We start from the raw sequence: 18479 nt of genomic DNA on the forward strand, positions 1-18479 counted from the left end.
CAATTTTGCAACATAAGCTAGGCTAACTAGAAGGCAGATAAAGCAAACCATTTTGTGAGGGAGTGAAGACTCAGGAGGCCCTCTTGCCTATGGTCTGCATGCTTTCACTACCTGCTGTAATTCACCTCAACAGCGGGTCTCTATTTATGTGTGTTACAAAGAGACAAAGGAAGCTGCTGTGGGAAAATCTTTCTTTCCTACCAGGGACTGTAGTAATCCCACTGCCTACTGCAGTTTACCAGCCATGTGTATGCTATCCCTTGCTCCAGTGTTTGAAGTATCCTTAACTTGCTGTAGGAACATTTATTATAAGATGTCATCAAGGAAACTCTGACGTGCTTGTAATAGTTATCAAAGGAATAAAGGTCTTTCTGAATAAGTGATATTGTGCATGCCAGAACTAAATAATGGGCCTAAATATTTGTGTTTAGTATTCTTTGTTGCCTGCTAAGTGCAGGGATGGAAATTGCAGCCTGGCAGTGTTAAAACTAAGGGGTCATGAAGCTCCGCTCTGAGCTGCTCAATGACTGGGATGTCAGATGGGATTCCACAGATTTTCTCTGTGTTGATGCAGTGCATGTGCATTTCACTCTGTTACATAAATCAGTGTGAGTCCATTCATATTTGATATGGGAGCTTTGGGAAATTCTTCATAGTAGCTTTCATATAATACACGCTAAGGCACCATGTACAGCATTGCTGCGTATAGAGCATATATGCTGTATTAACTGTGCTATTTGAGGCTACTTTCCAAACAGTAAAAAACCTTCTCTCCCACAGGTAGAAAATAGTGATGGGATCAGCAACCTTTGTCATATATTCTCCTAGAACAGCATGTGTCTAATTCATATGTGTAATGCAGCTTTCAGAAAGATGTATCTAATTCAGTAGCGTAATTTATCTTTCAGAAAGTAGGGAGTTTATCTCGAATATATATGCTCCTCAATGCATTGTTCTCCGAACTACCAAGTGCCCTGGCATATGGAGGAAAGTACCAGTGTACCTAACAATCATTCTCAGACACATGCTAACAGCATGCTCAAAATCAGTCATTTTGGCCTGAGTTAAATGACTTCAGAATGGTGCCGAAAGCTGCCTCACGTTTCTGGCATCACACATGCTTCTGCAGGCTCGTGTACTTCTAAGGCTGTCTTCTCTGTGCCAGTGTAATGCATACATAGTGCCATCTTTTTGAAGTGTCCGTTTAGCCTCCACTGACCTGCAGTTACAAATTTTACCCTTAGTAACTTTTTCTGTCTTGCTTCCCTGAAGGGGCATTGGGAGCATTCTGTTAGCAGCCTAAATCCTGACCAAATGAGATCACTCTGGAGAGGATTAAAGCTATATTCTGAGTCCCAGTCATGCAAAGAAAAAGTTGGAAGAAGAAGGTGATTTTGTAAACAGCTAATTCTTACACAGGCTGTTCTTTGGGAACCCATCATTTAAGTGACTGAGTTTGGCCTGCTCGCCCTCCCTCACGCTCCCGTGATGCACAGCAAATTTCAAGCATGTGGATCTTAGATTATTTACAATACTCAACCTCTATCTAAAAGACGGTGCTCAACTTCACTGCAATTAAAAGGGAATGTAGACACCAGTTTGGCTAGGAGTTTAGGATGTAGTCATAAAGCTGCTTTATCCGCATGGAGCACTGTTGAACCATCAGGCTTTGGGACTCCCTGGTTCTGCAGGCTGATACTATTTTGCCAGGAATGTGGTCTTCAAAGACAGATTGGACCGTGTACGCTCTTCTAAACCTTGAGATGAAGAGTCCATTAACTTTGGTGAGAAATAAATCTAAGTAGGTGGTAGGTTCACGCACAGGTGGCAATGTGTGAATCATTTATTTCATTTGAACATAAGATGTATGAACAAAGAAGATCCTTGGATAAAGATGTAAACTGATGTGGATGCCAGATGAACTTTGACTGAACTTAAGGCCGAACCATATTTTAAAAAATAAATAAATAGCCCAGGATAAGGAGACACAATAGCAGATGCTGGAACCATCTGTTCCTGGACAGCTCTAATAGAAAACTTCTCCTGGTCTATTGTATGTTTCCCTGTTAGGTAGTAGTAGTCTCTGTATGGATGTGGTCTGCCTGTGGTGAGATATGAACAATAATGGCCCTGATCTCCAGGTGACTTGTCCTCAATCCCAGAATTTTATATGCAGCCTGTCTTTTACAGCATTTGAAATTCTGTGTATAATCAAGTGATTGAGTTAAGCACTCCATCCTAACCCTAAGGCATGTATTACAATCACTATCAAATGAACTTTAAGGATGAGCTGTACTGCTCCATGTAATTTGTTACAGATGTGAGGGAATCCCTAATTTCCCAAGGAATGGTCACTGCAGACTAGATGTTGTTTGAATGAGGTAAACAGACTACACTTAACCCTTACTGCAGAGGTTCAGTTCTGATTCTGGCAAAAACATGATTTAAAGTGGTCATGATTCCAGCATTTTAACCTTTCCTACTCCCCATATAATTTTTTAGAGTAGGACATAAATGATTATTTAAAACAGGAGTCATAGCATTCCAGGGATGGCACAAAGTTACGGACTACTTTCTATGTCTGGGACAAGATTAGTAGGTATAGGTCACCACTCAGATATGGTGTAGCGATCAATGGATTAAGTGTTGACTTCCATAAAGGACGATAATCAGGATGAATTTTGCAGACCCATCCACTGGAATAATGATATTTAATGATTTTTAATATGGGAATACATTGTTTGCAGGGCAATGTGTATGTCATGGACTAGTTGTTGAATTTTGCTGGCAAATCAGTCAAGTATGGGGGGGAGTCAAATGAGTTTCTACTGCCATTCAACACTTTTTGGAAACTTAAGGGTCAATTGGTTGTTTGCAAGGGAATACTTTGTTCCAACAGTAATTTTTTTCTAATATAAAGTCTGACATGCCAGCACAGTACTTTCAGTGGAACTGTTTATGATAAACTTATCTGAATATATGTAATGGAGGAAGGCCCTGAGGACATTTGAATCTTGTGCCTCTGGCAGCTTGAAGGAGCAGAGGGACTGTGTGGGCTGTTCTCTCTGGACCCATGGTTTTTTATATAACCTCACACTGAATGTTCAGTTCTTCTGGGAGGCTTGTGTATCGCTCCACCAAGCATGGCTTTCCAAAGGGTTTGAACTTTTAACATCAAGGGCACTTGTATGTCTCAGGAGTAGCTAATCTGTACAGACAAAACTTTGGGAAACACTTCTAAGTGACAGCTGTATGTTCCCTGAGAGTGCTGCTGTACCAAGAAATCAATGAACTAGTCTGGAAGTCTGCAGAATTAAATTGTTTGACAGAGCTGAGTGGACAGGTAACAATTCTAAAGTTTCCAGGATTTTTGGGTAGGAGACAGAGTTTTAAAAAGTTTTAGTAATCATTTTTAACATGGTGTTAAAAATGTGATTTCAAGCAGATAACATAGTAATTATGAGTTAGTTATCTTTCTGGTTTCCTACAGGGAGGGAGTTCTATAGGACACAAATGGGACACTTCTAGAAAAAGAACTTGATGGAGAAACAGTCTTGTGCTTCTCTTCTTTCTTACTGATCCTTAATTTAGAGATTTCTCAAATAGGATTCCACACTGTATCTTGGGATCCATCTACCTACAGCCATTAGGCTGAGATGGAATTCTGAAAAGATGTAACATTTAAATGGGTTAATTATGATTTTTTACATCCTTTCTCAAAGTAAGCAGCAATTCACCCATTGATGGGTAGAGCTAAGTAAAGATCCTTTTATTTGAAGAAAATAAAAATTTATGAATAAAAGGAAAATGAGGCTAGCACTGAAAAATAGAAAAAAAAATTGATAACAATTAATGATAAAATAGAGAAGGAAAAGTGAATAATGAAATCAAGGTTCTTTCAGATATGCTTTATCCTCTGCATTATGGCTTGATCTAGAGCCCATTGAACAGGTTCGCCTAGATTTATCAGTTCTCTCTTGATCGCCCCGTTATTATGTACATCCTTATAGCCTGGGCCTGAACTTCAGCATTACAATACCTTGATACTTTATTTCTTACAAATGCAAAGATTTTAGCTAGCTATATGTACAATATCTGTTTACTTACATACTTACATTTATTTTTATACTTACTAATGTTACGTTAATATGGAATATTTTCAGTCATGCATTGATAGGACAATAAAATTGGTTCACGTACCACTTAACTTTTGAACAATCGAGGAAGCCATGGTTTCTGGTTAGCTCTGAAACAGAAACCGTTGCAATGTATTCTGATTCTTATTTGAGAAAACATTTATTTTTAAATCTTTCTTACAGGAAGATGTCCATTTCAGTGACCTTACTTGTACAATGCACACAATACTTACATGCTTGTTTGAGGAGTATTGTGAAAATGCAAAGCACTTCATAAGTGCTAAGTACTGTTTATAATAGGAAATTTTTCTTGCATTCCCAAACTACCTAAGATCTTCTTGGTAAATTATTTAACCAGGCTGTGCTGGAGCTTTCTGTAGTGTTTAAATGAGAATAATGTTTCACTGCATAATTTGGCATCTAAGATATAGTCATTGTGTATGGCAATCCACAAACTAGAAAAGAACTGTAGCACTGCAGTTTATATTATTAAATTATTATATGTGATAAACATGCATTTTTCATTGGTATCAAAGTGCTCTGAATAACTGCTTTAACATAAAGCAACAAAAATGGAGGGATCTTGTGCTTTGTCATATAGGTTTAATGCTTTATGAGCCTGCATATCCACAAACATTGTGGAATATTTATTACTGACCTGATGAAAAAGAACCGAGGTTCTGTTGGATCAATATATGTCAGAAGCACGTGAATACTCAAATATTCCTGTTCAAGTGAATGATAAAAATTCCTTCTTTTTCATGGTTATAATTTTACATTTTCAAAACATGTAAAATACTCTGGAGTTGCAATTTCTTGAATTTGCTTTGCTCGTGGAAATACAGCTTTGCAAATAGCCGTATTGGTTGATACTATGATTTTGTTGACATATCTTTAGAAAGGAGACAATTGGAAATGATGATATCACTGTTTTACAGGTAGCCAACACCCTTGGCTGTGTGAATTTTGGCTGAGATGGCGAGGAGTGCTGCAACCCAAGTATGATTCTACCGCCAACTCCATCGATGTTTCATACTGAGAATGGGTAATTAGTTTTCACTAAAAAACTTTAGTTGACACTAAAAATACAGGTATTGCTACAGAACACTATTTGCAGGACCTATTGAGTTTGTGGTACAATGTGCATCAAAAATAATTTTATTTTCACATAGTGGCATGGGTAAAAGTGTCTGAATCACCTAGCTTTTGGAAATTTCCTGACTACAGTGATGATACTGGAATGAGACACATAATGAAATAGAAAGCTGAATACAATTATTTTAAGAACCTTTATTATTTACGTTAATTTAATGTATCTCTAGTCTTTTGTTTTAAGCCCCTTGGAAGTTAATTTTCCATGTGTATTTTATATGTATTTATATGTTGCCCTGCACAGTGGCAATCTACATTTGATTTTGTCCTCTAATTTATATTACACTGGTCTATACAGTAATATTAGAGTAAATTTTAAAGAAACTATGGAAGTATAGGGATTGTAGAAAGACCATTTATTAGAATAGTGTTGTATATGGAGAAAATGCATGCTTCCTTCTATTACTAAATTAAATATCTGTAGGTAGTAATCGAGACTTTTTGAACTCTGGTGTGATCTCTGAGCGATAGATAATATTCAGAATGGTGACTTCCTGGTTTTGTCCTATGAATAATTCTAAGTAAATGAGTAAAGACTATATGTTATTAAAAAAAAAAAAGGGAAATGTTAAATTAATAGGGTGATTCATTTACTTACTGGTTGTCTAGGTCTCAATGTAAATTTTAAATTTGGAAAAGGAAAACATAGCCCATTACTTCTCTAAGAGATTGAAAATTTCTAAGTTACAGAAAAAATTGAAAAATTCTAAGCTTTTGAAGTGTCCATGCTCTACCAATTAAAGAAGTAAAAATAGCTGAGCTTCATTAAAACCAGTAGCACATTTGCTAAAACCTGTAGTGGAGGCAGATTTTTGTCCTTGATGTCTGAGGCTTGGAAGTTCTGTGATGGGACTTTCTGTGATCCTTTTCTGGCCACATTCAAGACCCACTCCTAAAAGAGAAGAGGAGGCTCATCAGCTGTTTGAAACTGTCATGTCTCTATTGATTTCAGTTATGATAATTTCTACTACCTAAGAATCTGCCCCAAGGTCTTTCTGAAAAGACCCTTCTGTGTTATTTTCTTTGAAAGGCAAAAAACCATACCTACAACAAAACAACAACAAAATGCCTTGTGCTCTATCTTGGGCATTATCGTTTTAGAATATTAAAGTGTAGTGGCACTTTAGTGGCAAAAGAAAGGAAGGTGGCCTGCCAACTAGAGCAGGATGCAGTTTCTACCCACCATCTTAGATGGTCTTATGATGTCCTCTTTGCTAACTAGCCTCTCTTGTATTGAATTACTGTCTTCTCCTCATTACTTTAAATTCAAAATATAGAAATATTGTTAGTGCTAGTAAGGCAGAGTGAACCAGAAAAATATAGTATAATTTTCAGATTATACTTGTAGCACTGGGACTTAAAAAAGGAAAGAAAGCTAGTGCTGTTGCACCTACAAACTTAAGAGCTTTGGTACACAAGCACAATCACTGAGAGATCGTTTCTATAGTGCCACTTCAGAGACAGCCGCCTAAAAAAGTGCTGACTTAGAGATGCTATGGAAATACCTAAGATTCTGACTGTGTTGCTGGCCTTAACTGTAGGGAGAGTTCACCAAATCCAAAAAACTCTGAAGTGATACTTCTCCAGTTTGCTTTCCTGGATGCTTCACATTCCATATGTCCTGCAGGAAGGGGATATCTCTTTTTTTGTTGTTGTTTTGTTGTTGTTGTTTCCCTCCCCTGCCCCCCTCTCCCCAGAACCAAGTGTTATTGAGTGGAATTCACCTTGCAGAACAGGAAGATTTTTTAAGGCTCCCAGTCTGCTGCACAAACATGTGCTGCATATGTTGTTTTGGTTAGCAGTTCAAGTATCCTAGCAAGTCCTACTTAATAATCTATCTGATAAGGCTTCATTGTGCTTCACTGTGTTTAAATTTTTGGGGGAACTGTTTAGATAACGAAAGTGCTTCAGTGCCCGCATTTGTGTAAAACTCAAAAATTAGAAAACACAGCCTTTAGTGTCGCAAAGTCTCAGATGAGTGAAATACCAAAAGGAATTGCATATTGCAGTATTTTACTCAGTATCTCAACAGTAGCATACATGATACATTGTGTAAAGAATGTCTGCTTATACTTTACTTTCTGTATTACATTTTGTTGGTGTGAGTGTTAAATGGAGTGGTCAGAAAGCAGTTTCATAGCTCTTTGCAGTAACAGAACCTGCAGAAGGAAAAGGTCACGTGTAGATCATCTAGGTTTTGTCTTGTCAGTAGAGGATGGTGCCCTGTATTTTTTGAGAGATTCTTCTGACTTTTCCAGCTTTAAACAGTACTATCAAATTGTAGGTGGTGCTGTTTCTCTTCGGCATTATGTTTCCATTAAATAATGTATATTGAAAATAATGTGTCCTCACAGACCGGCAGCATCTTATATCCATCTGGAAAAAAAGTCTGCATTAAATCTTAAGAACTGATCCTGGATAACTAGTAAAGTATTGTTGTTGTTGTTGTTATTATTATGCAGTAACTTTCTCCTATCTAATTGCTCACGCTTATGCAGTACAAATGATAGAATGCAAACTTCCATTATGTACTTGGCATGAGTCTTAATATCTCGAAGCTATTACTTAAAGGAAAATAATTTCAAGCTACAGACCACAGCTGCTGTGACAAATAAGGAATTCCAAAGGAGGTTACAGGAACCTTGTTAAAGTTAAAATGTTTCAGACCTTCAAAATCCCATACTTCTGGACACATTCCTTTACCTCACATCAAAGATATCCATGTGTGATTCTAGTGATAGCATTGTTGTAGCTGTGGTTATTTAGGTTTTTTTGTTTAAATATAACTCTTCCTTTCCCTTCTGCCCTGGCATTATTTTCACTATTCCCAGTGTTTTTACTTAAATTCATCATTTTGATAATTTTAAGTGGACAGTTCTATTTTCATGTACTTATGGCACTTCATGCAAAACAGTTCTGCCTTCATTTCCTGTTTATTTTTAGTTGCTAATTTTCAGACTTTTTCCATCCCCTTGGGTTTTTTAAAATCCTGTTTGGTACAAACCAGGGTGGTCCAACTGGCAGCCCAAGGAACAGTTCCATCTGGCCTGCTGCATTTGCCAAGGAGGAGCTAGGAAATGCCTGTAAGGGCATGCACTGCCCTCACAAGCAAATGTTACCTATTGCTCAGATACATAACTGTGCTTAAAGCCCAACTGTTGTGCCATGTCCACCCAGAAAAGGAGATTGGCACTAGACATCCCTTTTCCCAAGCACAGCCAGGTGTCTAGAGGGGCTAGTTGTCTTTTCAAAACAATCTTCAAAGAGGATGCTACAAGTGGAAGCTAGCACATGTCCCTAAAAAAGCTAGGCCACTGTTGTTTTTCCTGGTTAGATTGATAAATTACTAGAGTGACAGGAAAACTGCTTAAGCCCCAGGACAGTTGGAGCTAATTAGAATTTTAATATCAACTTCAACAAAGCTGATGTTATTAATTCATGGTATCGTTGCTGGCTTTGCATCTGACTTCCATAAGTGGCCTCTGTCAAGTCACTGTATCTTTTTTCTTACGCAAGATGACCATAATGATAATAACCAAGCACCATGCATTGAAAGCACCTTAAGGACCAAGTATATTTTGTCAAATTGACAATGTAATTTCAAAGGATTTTGTGTGGCTGCTTTGCACTTTTCTTTTTGTTGGAGAATATTCTACCTTCAGATGCACATGGGTGTCTCACTTGAAATCAGTGCATCTGCCAACATGCAATTCCTCATAAGAAATTGTCTCAAAAGCTGAATTTATCCCATCTACTCCATTATGTTGTACAATAATAGCCTTTCTGTAGCAAAATGAGCCCAACTAAGCATGAGGTCTAACCAGTGCCTCATAAAACAATAATATCACATCTTTTGATGTGTATTCCATTTCCATTAAAAATATTTATAATGATTAGCAGGAAAGGGGCAAAAGGCTGAAATAAGCAGTCAGGAGCAGTATACCCAAATGTATATTTACTGTTACCATGTATCATTGTGTGATGACAGCAGAGCTCTGCTAGTTTTAGTATCCTGATTCAATATGCTGTAGCACATAGTTATCAAAGGCATATAGCAGAAAACCCCCCACCATAACACAATATCTTAGTTTTATGATAATGCCTTTTAGCATCCTGCTTACCTTTTAAATTGTGTAGAAACACCAGATTCATGTTCATAACTTATAACCCCTTTCCTGTTTAGAGTGTACAGCAGCACAACTGCTCTGTTCACTCTGTGCTCATTTATTTTAAAATATTTCTTCTGTTTATTGTTGTAGGCCCTCTACTCTGGTCTGCAGTGTTCCCCATTATACTTCGCATCTCCAATTTTGGTTAAAAACACCCCTTATTTCTGATACAGATCATCTCCCCAGGGCTTTTTTTTGGTCTTGATTAATCTCCTTTGTTTTCTGTCTCCTCTTTGTCTGTTCTTTCTTACTGTCTACTCTTTATACTATCTATAGCTATGGTGTTTTCCCCAAGTCTTTCTTTCCTTTTCCTTCTTTTCCCCTTTCATGCTCAGCTCTTTTTGTCACGCTGATTTACCCCTGTCTTCCTTTGGTGTTCCTCCCCCCTCCCCAATTTTCTCCCCATATCCTTCAGTCTGTCTTTTCCCTTTTCTTTCTGCTCTGCTCACTTTACTGCAGTATCCTACACCGCTCTTTGTTTTCCTTTCTCTTCCCTAATGTTTTCTTACATCTGGGAGATGACTGATGATGACAGAAAAGAGGAAGGGAAGACAACAGCTGAAGGAATTAAGACATAGGATAACTTTCAGAGAAAACTTTTGTTCAGGAATAAATAATTGATGGAAGCATCAAACAGGAACAGCAACAAAAAAGCCTGATTATTTATGGCTAATTTTTCATTAGTGAAACTGAATTTTACTTGAAGATTACAGTCAGCAATGTTGTAGAAGGACTATGTGATAGCATACTTAGATAAAGCTTAAGTAGAGGGAAAACATAGTTATAGTTATTAAATATATTTATTAAACAGTTGTAGGTAAACGTGCCTCTGGAAATGTTCATGGAGAAAGAAATGGCACTGGAGGATAAGGAGAGGCTAATGAAAGAAATAAATACAGAAATAAGATGAGGAAACTATGTAGTCATACATGAAGTATGAAAAGATGGTGAATCAGAGGCAATAAAGACCTGCATCAAGTATTTGGAGCAGGTTGAAAACCAGAAAAAGTAGCACAGAACTGAGAACAAGTAGTGATTATTCTGTTACACAAGACGGAAAAAAACAGGAGCAGTGGAGATGGCAGCAGAACCAGCTTACTGAGGGTACCAGACACACACAATTCATTAAAGTAATTTCAAGCAGGATACAAAACTTTCTGGATAAGACAATGAAGTACTAGGAAGCCAGTGGTTTGAAAGAGGATATGGTTCATACTGATTAAATTCTTCCTCATTTGGATGGCAGAAAGTGCTCAACTAGAGGAATTTAGGTCATAGTTACCCATTGGACAGTGGTTTGTCAAAATCTTTACATTTTATTGGTGATAGTATCCAAAGTTTTTGTCTAGATTTTGCTACTCATATTCATGTTTTCTAACAGAAATTTATTCTCAGAGTTGTTACCCTGATTTAGTGAAATCACAGCCACAGGCAGAATCTAGTCAGTCACTGTCATAACTGGAGTAACAATCCTATAAAAATGTCACAAGCTTCTCAATTGCAATATGTGCAAGGACTCAATTTCCAAAATAAAAGATCATTTTAGTAGCTTTGTCAGCATTTCTAAAATGCTAGTCACCCCTCATTGGCTGTTTATGATTAAGTGGTGTGTAATATAACGGTATATTGCTTGCTGAAAACCTGATAGTAATACCAATGAATCCACTGTAGTTTCCCAGCACAGTGAATAATTGGATAGCATAACCTTTGTGGCCGGAACATTTTTCTGCTTGAAAGTCTCATTTCCTGGAAGTGTTATGCTACGAAATGGTCTCACACACCTGAGTACCATGAGTTTTGTTAAAATAAGGTGAAGGAAGCGTACCCGTACCAAAACCATCAACAAGGTATGCAACATTTTACAGAAATTAGATTAGAGATGGTCAACATGGCTTCACCAAGGGCAGATCTTCACCAAGAGCAAATTATGCGTGACTAATCTTGTGGCCTTCAACGATGGAGTAACTGCATCAGTGAACAAGGGAAGAGCCATCAGTGTCGTCTATCTGGACTTCTGTAAGGCCTTTGACATGGTCCCCCACAACATTCTTGCCTCTAAGTTGGAGAGATATGGATTTGATGGATGGATTATTAGATGGATAAGGAATTGGCTGGCTGCATCCAGAGAGTTACAGTCAATGGCTCTATGTCCAAATGGAAGCCAGCAACGAGTGGTGTCCCTCAGGGGTCTGTACTGGGACCAATACTGTTTAATATCTTCATTAATGGCATAGATAAGGGGTTTGAGTGTGCCCTCAGGAAGTTTGTGGAGTACACCAAGCTGAGTGGTGCAGTTGATATGCTAGAGGGAAAGGATGCCCTCCAGAGGGACCTTGTCATACTTGAAGGTTGGGCCTGTATGAACCTCATGAAGTTCAACAAAACCAAACCCCAGTGTCAGTACAGACTGGGTGATGAACTGATTGAGAGCAGCCCTGCAGAGAAGGACTTGGGGATACTGGTGGATGAAAAATGAGATATGAGCTGGCAATGTGCGCTTGCAGCCCAGAAAGCCAGTTGTATCCTGGGCTGCATAAAGAGAAGCATGGCCAGTCAAGGGAGGTGACTCTCTCCCTCTACTCCACGCTCATGAGACCCCACCTGGAGTACTGCATCAAGTTCTGGGGTCCCCAGTACAAGAAGGACACGGACCTGTTAGAGCAGGTCCAGAAGAGGGCTGCAAAAATTATCAAAGGGATGGAACACCTCTCCTGTGAAGAAAGGCTGAGAGAGTTGGGGTTGTTCAGCTTGTAGAAGAGAAGGCTCCAGGCAGATTTTACTGTGGCCTTTCAATACTTTAAGAGGGCTTATAAGAAAGATGGAGAGAGACTTTTTACCAGGGCCTATAGTGACAGGACAAGGGGTCATAGTTTTAAACTGAAAGACGGTAGATTTAGATTGGACATAAGGAAGAAATTATTTACCTTGAGGGTGGTGAGACACTGGAATAGGTTGCTCAGAGAAATTTTGGATGCCCCATGCCTGGAAGTATTCGAGGTTAGGTTCATCGGGGCTTTGAGCAACCAGATCTAGTGAAAGATGTCCGTGCCCATGGCAGGGGGGTTCTTTGAAAGGTCCCTTCGAATCCAAACCATTCTATGAGTCTATGAAAGCCCATCTTGCAAAGACAGATAGAAGGGAAGACAACACAAAATACTGTAGCCTATGCTCATTGTGTCCATGGGTTTTACCCATAAAGAACGAAGAGTAAGAAATGTTTTATATGCTAATTGTTTTCAACTATTGTCTCAAGGAAGAGAAAAATAAAATAGATAAAAATCTTTTCTTTATTAAAAAACAAAGGACCATTTTATCTGGCAAAAGATTGCATATTACAGGTTCACTACAGAACTGTTATTTTAACATGTGAATGATTAATTTTTGTAGCAATTTAGAGACAATAAGGGAAAAAGAACAGGCAGTACTGTACTTGGAATGGTTATGGGCACTCAATCTGGTCAGCTGCAGTAGGCATAAATTGTCTCAGTATCTGACTGAACCATGCATGTATGTCCCTTATTACTATAATGTAATATAGTAATAATATATACCTAAACAGTATTTCATGACAAGTTAATCTGTTCAAGTCAATAGCCATTTGACAGAAAAGAAAAAAACCTTCCTTAGCTTCCAAGCCTTAAAGTGATTGAGGCAAGTAGGACAGAGAATGGTTACAACAGCTCTTGGATTTCCATCCTATTCTGTCCCCTTTCTTTCTGTGCATTAACTTTTCTTTGAGGGTATATAGGGAGGGACGATTACTCCAGCATGGTGTTGTAATCTTTTTTACAGATATAAATGAAGACAGAGAAGATGAGCAAAATGTAGGCTCATCCTTTACATTTGCCTTTTTTTTAATATGGATTCTATTACATAGTCATAGTTGTAGGAAAGAAATGAAGGGGATTCTCTCCCCCAAGTGAAGCAGATGTTCTACTGAGCCAAGTCTGAGATTTTGTTCTTTGTAAGGAAGCAGAGGGAATGCCTATTTATGGTGTTTTGCAGCTGCACCGAAGGAATTATTCTCTTCAAATTATGTTGAGTGGCTCCATAGTGTACAACGTTTGTGGTCCCTTAGTTGAGCCAAGAGCCATGTAAGCAACTTTTACGCAGACTGGACCTTAAGAATCTGATCCTCAGGCACAAAGACAGTCCTTCATAAGTTTAACATTCTGTGAATTCAGGACTCTTTGCAATAAGCAGAATTTACTCCTGTCTGAGTAACATGGGTTACTAAATCAGTTGCTGGTTGTGCTTTTCAAGGTAACTCCTGTGAGGAAATGACATGTAATTTCAGCTCTCCAAAAGAGACAGAATTGTAATCCATACTATATCTTCAAAGTTATTCAAGGTGTAAGTAAAACATGTTGCAATTCTATGTTCTGGTGCCACAGATTATAGTGGAGGGCAAAGAGTTAAGGGTTCATCTGCTTCCCAACTAATTGTGCAGAAAAGCAATAGCATTTGAGGACACTAGTCTCTTGGCTACTTCTGAACTGACATGGGAGCTGGGGATGTTGTCGTCCTTTTGGGTTCCTGTAGCCCTACATCCTAGTTCCTAGCATGCACCTGTTATTTCGAGGAATATCAATAAATTCTGGACAAAAAGTTTGTTTTAATTAATTTAGGAATCTTTTATCTTCATAGCCCTATTAAGCAGTAAGGTGTTTTGGCCCAGAGGGAGCAGTGTCTGTCATTCAGGGCAAGCTTGTCTATCCGTATATGGTACTGTGTTGCTCCAGTTAAATATACCTCAGTTGAGTTGTCAACACAGCATAGCTTTGTGGTTGCATAATCAATGTTTTTGCCTTTTGCTTTGTTTGTGACCTCTAGCCAAACCCTGCTTTGAGTAACTAATTTCCATGTGGGATTTTCTATGCAATTATTGCTATATTAAATAAGTTCTCTGCAAGCAAGAAATAATTTATTTTGTGAAATGAGCTGCTTCCTATGCCCCCACAGAAATATCTGCGTACTTGAAACGCTGAGAGATCAAATCCTGTTTTGTCAAAAATGCCTAATCCTCAGAATGTAGGAGACTTTAGGCCTGATTGCTCATATGATTTGGAGCTGCTTATAGAGCTTGAAGTGTGAAAAATAGAGCTCTGCTTGACTTATGCTGCTGTTGTAAGAATTCAGGTCTTCTGGCAGACCTCAGAGGCAGAACACAATTCCAATAAAGCAGCCTTCCATTGCATTAGTGAGACCTTGCTTTCTCTTCCCTCACCTTTCTCTTGATGCAGTCTACTCCCTCAAGGGCTATAGTGCTGATCCTTCCCTCTGGATCTCCTCCTGTTCAGCTCAACACAGACATTTAAATTCACATTCAGAAGACAAGACCAATCTTTGATTTTGCTTGGTGCTTCCATGGCACTATCTGCCTTCTGGAGCAAATGAGGCAGAAGTCTAATTACAACATCCTTATTCAAAGCCTAAGCTTTAATCATTCTCTAAACACTGTACTTCCTGACTATTGAATGAAGTAGGGATCCAGGACAGAATATATTCATGTAAAAAAAATGAAATAGAATCATTATGCATGCAGGAAGCAATTAAAGATTGCACAGGTGAACTTAATACTGGTATGTTCTAAATTTTTAATAAGACTTTGCAGCATGTATCATATTTTATCGAGAACTTAATGTACCATCCTATCTTACAAAGTAGGATACAGTAAACAAAATAAGACCTTCCTGAAAAACAGAATTGTCATTAGGTGGGGCTACCCAAACTACTACATTGGTATTAAATAGAGATTTTACAGACCCATAGCACAGACTCTTGCATGTCTCTAAATGAAGTATTTGGCAACAGCCGTAAGCTATCACCTCTTTTGTGGGTTGGCGGCAGCATGGAGAAGATGCATGCACTTTAGCAGTGACTTTCCCAACTGTATACCCACAGCAGAGGAATCTTAAAAATTGAGAACAGTGTGTCCTATTCCAGGTTCTTGTGGGACATAGTTGTACTTAGTAGTACTAAGTTGTAATTAATAGTACTAATTAATTTTTTGCACACTTTTCCCACCAGTTTGCCCCTTCTGCTCTGATCCATTAGCATATCTCACAGAGCCAGCAATATTTTTTGGTAGTCCTTTTTCTCCTGTCAAGTCTTCCCATCCACTTGTCACTCACTTTTTTATGAGCACTGCATCTTCCAACCCAAGTGATTCTTTCTGTGAGCTGTGTGTATAACAAGAGGAACACTGAGAACACAGGAAGACTGTTTGCCTCTTTTCTGTTCCAGTGCCCAGTGCCATAATTGTTTCTGGCAGGCATGAGGAGCTGTTGCAAGGAAAAGCTCTATTCAGTTCTGGAAGACAAAATGTGAAAACAGACTCCATAAAGAATGTTGCTTGATACCCTCTAACAAGCTTTCATCGAGCACGTGCAAACTCTTGATTTTTGTCAGAAGTTTATAGCTTGTCCAAACAGGGTGAGACTGCATAGTGACAGTGAAAAGCATCCTGCCAAATTTTAAGTCCTTTCTTCAAAGAAGGAAGGTTGAAGACCCTCTCAGTGAAACAGCTATAAGAATTTTTTAACATGAGCAGAAGTGTATAATTAAGCTTCTTTATTGGTTCTTTTACAGAAATGGGGGATTTAACCATAAAATCAAAGTGCGTAATCACACACAGGTTTAGAAGACTCCTAGAGACAGCATTATTTGCCTAACATTACAGAAAGTTCCAGATTCATCCATAGAACAGGAGTTTCTAGAAAAAAACCCTTTTTTCTGGGGGGAAAAAAATCAGTGGGAGTTTTTAACATATGTATCTGACTCTGTACATGAAATAAAGGTTGTCAGGCCAGCTCTCCATCTGGTGTAAAAGTAACATAGTTCCGCTAAATACTAGCTGACACTTGGTCTCATTTCAAGAAAGAAATCAAAAAGGAATGACTTACCCTGCTGTTCAATAAATACAACTGTAAATTAATTCTTGCATAGCAATGGGACCACTTTGCATTCCTTGAAAACTCTTTGGCGATTCATAGTGTGGTCAGCTTCAGTATCTGCAGAGAATGTGTTAGATCTTGAGTATAAAGCCCTTCTTTCCTCAAGAGAGTCGTGTAGCACTTAAATGATTTTTTTAATCCCTTCCATGGTTGGCGACTGTTCTGACAGCTATCTTTGATAGCTAGGTTTATTGAGGAATGGTACGAAAGAATTTCAGAGGGAATAGAAGAGCAAGTCCCTGCCTACTGATTAATAGCTGGGGAGAATGAAAGGACAAATTAATGATCTAACACCTTCTGCTGGCCATTCTGAAACCGAACTCATTCAAGAAGAGACAACAAACAAGAGCCCTGCCTCACACAGGCTGAAATGGCAAGACCACTACCTCATCTTCTGTTTCTTCTGGGAACAGTATAGCATTACAGTAGCCCTAAAACGTATGAGGGGTGGGAAATGAAGATTACTGAACTCTTTGCCACAGTATGACCGTGTTTTTTTCCTCACACCCATGTAAATTGCATCCAAATGTTTATGATTACCTCCTTTTCCTTGGACTATTTCCTTTTCCCTATAGTGTCATATTCTTTGCTCTCTAGACTCCAGGTTCAGTCAGCTCAGCATGCAAATGGTTCAGGAAGTCATATGAAAGCTATGTGCTCATTACTACCATGTAATTAGCACACAGTTCACTCTCCAGATAATTTGGATAATCGGGTATCTCCCTTTCTCAGGTCCTAAAGGAAAGGTATCATTTTAGATTGTCTATCATTAATAAGATTCTTTATTCTCTGATTTTCAGATGTTTTTAGTTAATTAAACACTCTTGATTTGATGAGAAATTTTAACTGGGTGGAATTAAAGCCAGATTCTGATGACTAGCAGCAGCAGCAATCTGTGAATTACTGACGTATACATTTAATATCTCCCTTGAGAGTAGGAAAGTTCTTCAAATGTTGAAACTGGCTTAAGTAATTTAAATTCATATGAGTGGTGAAAATTCTTTGGCTAATAATGTTAGCCTGATTTCTTCACTTCCAATTTAATCTAGAATATTTGGAATAGTTGTTAGTAGTATGTTGATTTATTTGAATATCTTATTCAAAAGAATGGTTTGCATCCTTATACTCACACCTTAGAACTGATTAGATTAATATTTTCAAGTTGCTTAAAATAAATATATTTTTATCAAGCAAATAATTATGTTTCTTGACATACCTGGTTTTGCTTGGTGCAGTAAGAGCAAGCAAAATGCCTGGCTATTTTTCCTTTTAGTTTCTATGAAAGCTGTAGGGAGTGATAAAATGGTTTGGTTTTGTTTTTGTTTTTGTCTGGAAATGCTAGTCCATGAACACTTTTACTGGGAATGAAGAAGAAAGAAAAAAGTGGATGAAAAATATGAAAAATGAAGGGGGTACTGTCACTGGATTGCAGAAAGCTAAGTCTCAAATCCCTGCTCTGACTTTAAAATAAAGGCACTGACAACAATGCCTTTTTGCTGTTCTGGAGTCTCTCTTCCTTGCTTTTACGTGGAAAAAACTTTGAAACTTCTGGGGTTAATTCTAGTGTGGGGAAGAAATATTTCTGAGATTTCAAAGTTTCACAGGAAAGGAACTATTTACCACCCAGCTACAATGTCAAGAAATAGCATGAAGGAAAACAATTGTCAGCAGCAATCATTCTAAGTAATTTCTTGTCCAGGTTTAAAATTCCACGTTCTTACCCACAAAATACTCAGGTTATTAATAGGAGGGTGCTTCTGATTGCTTTACAGAAATGGAGCTATTTAGTCTAATGATAATGGAGTCTTTAGGAATAAGAAATTGAATTTAACATGAAAACTGTTAGGTAGTACAGACAGTACATTAAGCTTTCATCTCTTTTTTTCCTGAGACCCATCTATTTTCTTTCTGCATAACTTGGAGACCTAATACCTCTATACGTCAGTATGTGTCGAACATTGCTATCTACCTCCTTGCAGAGAGAAATAGGCAGCACTGTATCTCACAGCCATTTGATTCTGGTGGTTTATATTCATTTCAAGTTCTGCAATGGCTTGTTTTAGGAC

This window comes from Mycteria americana, chromosome 4 (genome assembly GCF_035582795.1).
Source record: "Mycteria americana isolate JAX WOST 10 ecotype Jacksonville Zoo and Gardens chromosome 4, USCA_MyAme_1.0, whole genome shotgun sequence".
NCBI classification, from domain to species: Eukaryota; Metazoa; Chordata; class Aves; order Ciconiiformes; family Ciconiidae; genus Mycteria; species Mycteria americana.